At 47.5% G+C, this 8,172-nt stretch overlaps 1 long non-coding RNA gene across 1 annotated transcript; it reads right to left on the bottom strand.

Moving 5' to 3' along the window:
- Positions 1-6,006: 6,006 nt before the first annotated feature.
- On the bottom strand, positions 6,007-7,853 carry LOC128343253 (uncharacterized). The gene is made up of 2 exons (XR_008315413.1): positions 7,714-7,853; positions 6,007-6,405 (listed from the first exon to the last, which is right to left on the bottom strand). It is a non-coding gene; the product is annotated as an uncharacterized LOC128343253 (long non-coding RNA).
- Positions 7,854-8,172: the final 319 nt, after the last annotated feature.

Below are 8,172 nucleotides of genomic sequence, written 5' to 3' on the forward strand. Positions count from 1 at the left end.
TCAAGGTCTTTTGGAACTGCACCCAGGGCGCCAATTACCACTGGGATTATTTTGGTCTTTTTCTGCCACAGCCTTTCAATTTCAATTTGTAGATCTTTGTATTTTGTGGTTTTTTCTATTTCTTTTTCTTCTATTCTGCTATCCCCTGGTATTGCTATGTCGATTATTTTGACTTGTTTTTCTTTCTTCTCGACTACAGTGATATCTGGTGTATTGTGTGGCAGATGTTTGTCTGTTTGTAGTCAGAAGTCCCATAATATTTTTACATCTTCATTTTCTACCACTTTTTCAATTTGATGGTCCCACCAATTCTTGGCTACAGGTAGCTTGTGTTTTTTGCAGATGTTCCAGTGTATCATCCCTGCTACCTTGTCATGCCTTTGTTTGTAGTCAGTCTGTGCAATCTTTTTACAACAGCTGATTAGGTGATCCACTGTTTCATCAGCTTCTTTACAAAGGCGGCACTTGCTGTTTGTTGTGGATATTTCGACTTTTGCTCTTATTGCATTTGTTCTTAGTGCCTGTTCTTGTGCAGCCAGTATTAAACCCTCTGTTTCTTTCTTCAAGTTGCCATTCTTAAGCCATTGCCAGGTCTTGGTGATGTCTGATTTTCCACTTACATTGTGTAAATATTGACTATGCAGGGGCTTATTTCTCCATTTTTCTGCTCGGTTCTTAGCTTGTTCTTTCTTGTAGGCCTGCTTTGTTTCATTGGTGTTGAATAGTTTCTTGTTATTGGCCATTTGAAGTGCATCTTCTTCACTGTCCCTTATATATTCTTCAAGGTCTCTTTTCTCCTCCTCGACTGTTTGATGGACTTGCAGCATTCCTCTTCCACCTGAGCTGCGAGGGAGGTAGAGCCTATCTACATCACTGCGGGGGTGCAGAGCAAGGAGAGGAGAGCTGGTCTTGTGGTAGCAAGCATGACTTGTCCCCATAGCTAAGCAGAGTCTGCCCTGGTTGCATATGAATGGGAGACTTGATGTGTGAGCACTGCAAGATATTCCCCTCAGGGGATCAAGCCACTCTGGAAAGAGCAGAAGGTTTGAACCCCCTGATCTGTCTCTTCCGCACTTCCTGTGCTGAGTCACAATCCTTCCTTTCCTCCTAGAGAGAAGATGGAAACATCTCCCTCCCTCCTTACCTATTCATTATGTAGTCCTTTAGATTCGGTTTAGGTCTTTCCTATCCAAGTGTACTTAACCAATAAATACTTAGTATTTCATTCTGCAAAGATCTCCATGTGTTTTTTCTAAATAGCTGCAACAACTAAACCATCCTCTGCTACCTACTCTGTAACTGGAGTGTGTGCTCATTCCTTAGTGCTCAGCTGTTTTACCTACTGGGGGTAAAAATTAACAACCTCCAACAATGTGCTCAGTTCTGTGCAGCCCCAGCATTCACACGACTGGGGACCTGGTTGAAAGAGCATGGACTCACACCCTTTAACACAGGTAAAAGGCCAGGTAATATTACTGGGCTACCCAGGGAGGTGGTGCCAGGTTTGGCCTCAATCCCAGGGCTTCAAATGAGCCTCCCTACCCTGGTAGGGCTGCCCAAGCCTGCATAGGGCTGCTTGTGTGAACAGCCTCATTGTGTAAATAGGATAGAGCGGCAAACTTGAGTGTATTTTCCAGGGTTGTCCTTCTCAGGGGCGTAACTATGATCGGGCAAAGGGAGGCAGCTGTCTAGGGGCCCTGGCCTCTGGGGGGGGGCCCCTCCAAAGACATGTCACGTGCCTCCCCCCCCCACCGCCTGCCGCAGCTCCTTCAATTTGAATTATTTGATTTTTTTAAAAAATTCCTCCATGTTCATTTGAGCGCGCCGTATTTCCTTGCCCTCCTCCCCTCCCTCCTCCCCATCCCCACCCTTTCCCCTTGTCAGCTCCTCCTCCTTCCCCATCCATTGGCTGGCGGCACCCCACATGATAAAGAAAGGAAAGGCAGGCACATGATTGGGTGGTTCGGCTCTGCTTCCTGGACACCCAATGAGAACAAGGAAGAGAGGAGGTCAATTGTAGCTTCTCCAGCCACCAGGCTAGCCAGCCACTTCTAAGAAATTCAGTTCTTCTGTTATGGAGATGGAGGAGCTACGGCAGCTTTAGAGTGCTGCTCGTGTTGGCATTGATTCATTTAGGGGCATTATGGCCCACTCCCCCCCCCCCCCCGCCTGCCCACTGCATGTCTGGCAGTGGGAGTGGGCATATTAATTCATTATTTGGGGCATTATGGCTGCCCACCTGCCCAGGCTTCGCTTCTGTTTCCCTAACGGGGGGAGGGGAGAGGAAGGGGAAGCAGAGCGTCGCAAAGGGCCTTTATTCATTTTTAATTGCAACGCTCCACTCCCCCTTCCTCCTCCCATTGGGAAAACAGAAGTGGGGAGGCACACACAAGAGAAGAGTGACAAGTGTGTGCTTTTCACAGTTCCTTGGCTCCGTTTATCAACCCCCTTTTAACATCCAAGGCTGTTCTTTGACTCATAATCACTTAACATGCAAAGTTAGGTAAGAGAGTGGAGAAATCACTCAAACATTACAGACCTGTCCTTGGCACATGAGATCCTATGGGTCTTTTAAAAGTATACATGATGAAGGAGAAGAAGCCTCTCTTCCTAGCTCTCCCAAATTGGAGAAAGGTCAGTAGTTGTGCAAGGTTCCATTCATGGCCATTTCATTTCCTGCATGATTATAATCTGCTTTCTGCCCGTTCTGTATCTCATCCCATCCAGCCTCACATTTATTTGAGATACCTTGCCTCCTGAGATTCCTAATGCCCCTCCCTTCTGTCCTTTAAGAAACTTCTGAAAATTTATCTATTCTGCCAGGCTTTTAGGGGTGTGTGTGTTTCCCCCCACCCCACCCCCCTGCTGTTGTTTTAATTATGTAAACTGCCTCAAGTCTAAGGGAGTCAGGCAGTCAATAAATTTGGTTCTGCTGTGCTGTAATCTACACCTTTTAACTAGTTGGGCTAGTTAGCAGAGTCTACATTGGGCCAGGAGAAGGAGAGGAAGGCGGTGACGGATGACGGGTGGTGGTGGGGGGCCCATTTTAAAAACTTGTCTCTGGGCCCAAGCCAACCTTGTTACGCCCCTGGTCCTTCTGAACACATCCAGTGGTTCAAGAGATATCCCTGGAATTTCTTCTTGCAGATTACAGGACAATCAGAATCCCCCAATCAGAAAATGAAGAAATTGAGGTCAGAGAAGAGACAGATCAGGGGTCATAGGGTAGAGACAGGTAGATCAGCTAGAGAGACCCTGACTCACTATCTCTACCCCCAATGCCCCTAGTGGTCATTAGGATAGTTGGTGCAAAAGATCGATGCACTGGAACTCCATCTCCAACACACCTAGAGTGCCCGGCTCACAGAGGAATCCCCCAGTGCACTGGGCTCCTTGTGCTGCGCATTGCAGGATATCTGGAGGCCAGGATGCATTTTCCCAGCCTCCAGAATGTTGCATAGCTCGTGACAGTTCCAGTCGTGTGGATGTGTGAGGCACGAGGCTGAGATTGCCACCAGATTATCTGGGGGGGGGGGAGGTAGGTACTCTCCTGCCTTCCCCCACCCTCCCCGGCCCAGCAGAAGGTCGTGTGAACGGCCTTATTATGTTCAACCCTTTTACAATGAGTGTATACAGTGTACACAAATACAGATCTGTACACAGTTACAGTTAGTCACACACTACGTTGAACACAAGCACAGCAGTAAACCTCCTGTCTATGTCATGCATATGAAGGACCTGTACCCAGGCTCAGTTTTTAAAGGATGCAAGTACAGTTGTTCACGCAAAAGCATGCACGGGTGTTGTACAGATATCTGTACACTCGTGCAACATAACGTCTGGAAAGGGCTTATGTCTGATGGATCCAAAACACTATCAGAGCCACATGAGCCTGATCATCAAACCTTCATGTTTGAGAAGATTTTCCTCCTTTTTTCTTCATCCAAAGAGCAGTTTTTCAATAAATTCAAATTTTGAGGACTGAATCTGAAAATGCACAAGTATGATGATGTCCCAGCATGAAATCCTTTCTTTCCAGTGTCTCTTAAATAAAGGAGGTGCAAGAAGGGTGGGAAGTGCCGAAAGCTGGATTGGAGGCTGGCCATTTGTGCTGGTTTTACTGAGGGAAATGACTCTGGCCCTTGAACAAGCAGCACAGGCCCTCTGCAGAATTCCACTCATCTTTAGACCAACTGTTAACAGTGTGTGGTTAGGTGGTGTTTTTGAACCAGCCTCGGTTGGTGCCTCTCTCTCACACAAGCCACACCAGCTGCAGGGCCAATTATGCTTCACCCAACATTTCCCCCTAGAAGAACCCCACTTCTTCATATATGAAGCCGCTGAAGAGATGCTTTGCTACTTCCTGTAGGGCCGGAGTTTGAGGGAAACATAACTGACACCCACTGCAGAATAGAGCAGAGCAGAGAGCTGCCTAAAGTGGTGCATTGAGCAGGGATTCAAAGGGATGCTCAAACTTCACTCATCCATGTTCATGGCTTGATGTCTTGCCTGTGTCTCTGAGGCATCACAGATCTGACACCACTAAGGAAGCTTTCCTATCCCACCCCACCCCCAGCACAGTTACTCCAAAAGAGGCCGTTCACACATTCAGCTACAGGTCATCAAGCATCTTGTGATTCGGTGACGAATAATCAGATGATGTGCATGCAGATATGAACCGATCAACCCCACATTTGCCCTGGCAGGGTGCAGGACCTGAGGCAAATCACCCAATATGGGACTTCCTTTTGATGGGGGTTAAAAGAGCAGGCCCTGGGGCAATTGACCTGCCCGCCCTGCCCTAAAGACAGTTGTTGAGTCTCTGGGCTACTGAAAATGAGTTTCACAAGTTCCATACCTGAGGCATTAGAATGGAAATGTATACCTAAGACACTAGGAGGCTATTCACACGATAGGAGAAAATCGAGCTAGCAGAGGCTAGCCCGATTTCCTCCCATCATGAGAACCACCGGGCTCGGCTGTGAGCCCGGTGGTTCTTAAGCGGGTCACCCGCTTAAGTAGCCCGGCACTTAAACCGGGTTTGCGGAGCAAGTGCTCTGCAAACCTGTTTTTTCTGATGGTGAGTTTTCGTGGCACGGCTCCGTGCCGCAGCAACTCACGAGGAGACCCCCGGAGGGGAGGCGAAAAGCTGCCTCCCGGCTTGGGGGGGGGGGTCTCTCCAGCATGCCCTGTGAACTCATGCAGGGCATGTTGGAGCTTCCGGGGGCTGCACGGCCCCCCAAACTTCCAAGCCCACCGCTGGCTCCATGACGGAGCCAGCAGTTGTGTGGGCGGCCGCTGCAGCCACCCGGAGCAGACTGACTGCTCATCCCACTGATCATGGGAACCACCTCTGGGTCTCCCAGTGTCATTTTCTTTTTCTAAAGCAGCTTTGCCTCCCTCAGTTTGAATCAGGGCCATGATATTGGCAAGGACGTTAAGCTATTCTGTCCCAACAATTTCTTGACCTAAATCCCCTTCACCCCAAACCTACAGAAAGGGGGGAAAGACAGCTACTCCGTTTGTACCTTTTAAAATCTCCATAACTAATAGCAGCTCAGGGATAGTGACTTAAGCTGGAGAAATGGTGTGGGGAGAATGGTTAAACTCCGCTTCACCAGTATCCTGGTCCTGATCTGAATCACTCCCCACAGCTGTTTTAATGAAAGAAAATGATGTGAGATCCAGTCATGGATCTCCTGTATCACATGTAGCCCTCATTAGGGTTAAAGGCAGGTTCATATGCCCTGCATTTATACAGCACTGCCACCTACTGGAAGTTATCAGGGAGAGCATTTAGTAGGAATATCTGCATCATTAGAACAACGAACAAAAATCTCATACCAAATTTTAAAAAGACACACACACACCATCCCTAGAACACAGCAAAAAGACTGGATGCCATAAAACGCAGAGGCAAACAAACAAATATGCAGCATAAAAAGACAGAAAGAATGCATTAATAGTAAATAAGAAAATTCAGGGAGGCAGATACTAAGAGGGAAATGTGGCAGAAAAAATGATTTATTTATTTTTATCCCCTGATCAGCTTTTCTGAGTTTCATTGTCTCCATTTGATCAGTGCTTTTCTTTGGCCCGGGTCAGCAATTAATTTGAGACGGGAGTGTGAAGACTGGTGAGCAAGGCCTTCCGTCACACCCCCAAGAGGCCTGCCAGCAAGTCACTCTCAGAGCCATGATGCTGCAGCTGTGTCGATGGCCATGATGACAAACCCAGACATTCCAGCTCAGGGCCCTTAGGTCAAGGCATGGGTCCCTGAGGGGCTCATTGCTCTAGCTGCCATTTCTCCACTTCCCCATTTTGCTTTAGGGTTAGCCATTGGAAGGACAAGTATCATTCCCTCAAAGCGCTGGATTCGTTTCTGGAGTCCCAAGCCGGTTATCGCTATGGCAAGGAGAGAAGAATGAAAATAGCTAACAAGGAGAGAAAACCAAGGGGAAGAATAAGCTGCAGAGGCAGGAAGGAGGAAGGGAAGAGTACGTGGTGTAGTGGCTAGAGTGCTGGACTAGGACCGGGGAGAGCCGAGTTCAAATCCCCATTCAGCCATGAAACTAGCTGGGTGACTCTGGGCCAGTCACTTCTCTCTCAGCCTAACCTACTTCACAGGGTTGTTGTGAAAGAGAAACTCAAGTATGTAGTACACTGCTCTGGGCTCCTTGGAGGAAGAGCAGCATATAAAATGTAAAAAATAAAATAAATAAAATAATAAAGATGATGATGTTGTGTGGAAAGAGACAGACAGAGACCGTAAACAGTGAGTTAAAGGAGTGTAACAATTCCTGACTAAACACCCTGTCTGGAAGTTCCCTGCGGGGAAACTGAGGGGATAAAAGTAGTTCTGAATATAATTAAGAGGAGAAAAATAGGAATGGCTAAAAGAATCACACACACACACACACACACACACACTACACAGAGCCTTGAGGTCATTTCTGTTAAATTAGGGTGAAGTGCTCATTTGTCTGAGACAAGGCTCTCTGACTCACACTTAACAAGGTGACTTGCAGATTTAGAGTACCAGTTCTGAGCCATGATGGGGCAGAATCCCCCAGAAAGTGCTCTGGGGCAAGCCCCATGGAAACGAATGGGAGCTGCACCCAAACAAGGAATGGCAGCTAGCCGGGGAAAAGGGCTCTGCTGAGACCTCGGAGAGATGCTTCCAGGCCGTGTGGACAAGACTGGACTATATGGAGCAACAGTGTGTCTCGTTAGTGATCGCATCGAATAAATCAATCAATCAGATAAATCAATCAATCAATCAATAAATGAGTGGCCTATTCTTATTCGTAGACCCTCTGTCAAGCTACTTGGCTCTTGCACAGCTTCCAGACATACAAAGGGGCTTGCGCTGAATAATTTTCCTGCCGAATGGGCCCCGTGTTGATTCATGGGAAGGGGCTGCCACTTGGTTCTTCCTCTTCATTCAGAAAAAGATCTGGGGCTGCCCTTGTTGAGGAGCTATTATCCTGTGTGCTTGCATCCTTCTGCAAAGAGCTTTGTGCTTGGTTTCCTCAGCAGTTGCCTCACTGTGTAATCTTGCTTGGCACGCAAGTAGGTGCCGGCGCCTGCCAGCTGTACGCTCTCCACCACCAGAGACGATGCGTACTTTTCCATCCCTCTGCTCTTGAAGTGGTCTTTAAATGCTCCCTTAACGTCAGACTCTCCAGTGGAGCCTTCTGAGGAAAAACTCACCAGCTGAAGCCGTGTGTCCTTCTGCCTTTGTTGCTTGTACCAATACATATTAAAATGTTTCGTTCCAAGCTGGGAACAGTTCAGGGTTACTGACTCCCCTTCCCTGACCACCACATCTGCAGACTGGTCCACAGCACAACCTATAAGAATAGGAAATAGAAAATAGGAGGATTTCATCACATGGATTAGAAACAAAGGTGTATGTCACAACTTCAGAAACAGCATACCTTTTCTTAAAGGTGAAGCTCCACTAAGCAGTGGAACTCTGACACTGTTTAAAAAGAAAATAGAGACGCAGAGACTGTTATTCTGCTATGCACAAGCTAAAGTGTGGAGTTCCACAAAGCTCCATACTGTCTCCAATGCTTTGTGACATCTACATGAAATCACTGGGAGAGATCAAGAGAGAGGAAATTAGAAAAGAAACACCTCAAGAGGCTAAAAGAAGAGGCAGCTGGG

Source organism: Hemicordylus capensis, chromosome 2 (genome assembly GCF_027244095.1).
Source record: "Hemicordylus capensis ecotype Gifberg chromosome 2, rHemCap1.1.pri, whole genome shotgun sequence".
Lineage (NCBI taxonomy): Eukaryota > Metazoa > Chordata > Lepidosauria > Squamata > Cordylidae > Hemicordylus > Hemicordylus capensis.